At 33.9% G+C, this 1,420-nt stretch overlaps 1 protein-coding gene across 2 annotated transcripts in view; it reads left to right on the top strand.

Moving 5' to 3' along the window:
• Positions 1 to 1,063, top strand: part of LOC144450967 (bestrophin-3-like) — an 85,244-nt gene extending 84,181 nt beyond the window's left edge. For both annotated transcript variants that reach the window (XM_078141737.1, XM_078141729.1), the window contains one exon: positions 1 to 1,063. This exon is cut by the window's left edge and continues 2,260 nt beyond it. The gene's annotated coding sequence lies outside the window, so the exon portion shown is untranslated.
• Positions 1,064 to 1,420: the final 357 nt, after the last annotated feature.

The following is a 1,420-nucleotide window of genomic DNA, read 5'->3' as shown; positions in this document are numbered from 1 at the left end:
ATCATATTGGCTGTTCTTGAGACAAGGTACAACAACTCTACCGTCTCGGTCTTCCCTAAGTATATATGATGCTCTCTTTTTTCTAACTCTCCCGCCCAGATATCGACAAATGTTTGAATTTAAAGACGCTTAGGATAGTAGCAACATACAACGGGTTTCAATAATTGTCGTCTAATTATCCCATGATGTCAAATACGAGTGCCGAACGGTTTTTATATTATCTGTAGTCACACTGTTGACACTGAGCTTTATGGAAAGTTACAATTGTATGCATTGTAGCGCACACTGTTTTGGGCGCCAATGAAATATTAGAGTAGATCTTTCAAATGATTGTGAAATTCTTTGTTTTTTATATGAACATTGATTAAAAATACTGTAAATTACTAATTAATACAATATGATAGGTAATAATAAGGTAGTGAACAGTACAATTAGTGTGTAAATGAAAAAGCACCAGAATTTTGAAGTTATTTTGCATAGCTTATGCATGCTTTGTTTGGTATACTAAAATATTATAATTTGATGCAATATTTTGCATTTTTTCAAAGGTACTACTTCTAATGTAATAACATTCTTATTCATGGTGCTTTGGGAGGATATAAATGTCTGTCAAATAGGCAAGATTTTCGAAGCAATTTGTAACAAACCATACCCGTTGCAAAGCGGGCACTCTAGTTAGAATTGGAATAATGAATTAGGAAGTAAATCACTTCAAAGATCATAAATGTCCTTCTGACAAGGATTCACCGTAACTGGCACCACCTCACGTTATCTCTCATAAATGTAGCTTCACACAGCCTCTTGAAATGTTAGCAAGAAAATTCACCCTTTTCAAATTGAAAGGGACAAAACAAAATTCACTACTCACATGCACAGATCTTCCTGAGTTTCCTTTAAGCAATAACAATGATAATATTTGCAACGTTTCAGATTTGGACGAAAAATAGACACTGAGATTGAAGTTTACGAACAAAAAAGAACTTTTACTGAAGAACTTTAGCTTATGGCTCTTTTCCGAAAATGTATATTTCCCAGGAGTTCAATCCAAGTCTCGGAATAAATAAACAAGTCCATGATATTTTAAATGTGTTTGTTATCGTTAAACTTGCAATGTTTGACAACACACATGAGACATCTTTTCAAGGTTGGTGTAAGTGTTGTGTGAATAGACGTCGTGAAATCGTGAACGCAAACTGCTTGATCACAACTTCACCTTCTAATTGACCAGCCAAACACATACACATCTATATTTTGTCGGTTTGTAGTTTATGCGACATGAACTCAACAGTTATACTGCCCAAAACTGGCTCATCCATCACCATTTGATCGAAGCACTTAAAATTCGAAGAAGTACTAAAGCAATACAAACATATCAACTTAAATGTACGTTATTTCTGTTATATCATACCATTTTTTAATT

Source organism: Glandiceps talaboti, chromosome 2 (assembly GCF_964340395.1).
Source record: "Glandiceps talaboti chromosome 2, keGlaTala1.1, whole genome shotgun sequence".
Classification (NCBI taxonomy): Eukaryota; Metazoa; Hemichordata; class Enteropneusta; family Spengelidae; genus Glandiceps; species Glandiceps talaboti.
This window is presented reverse-complemented; position numbering and strand designations above follow the sequence as displayed.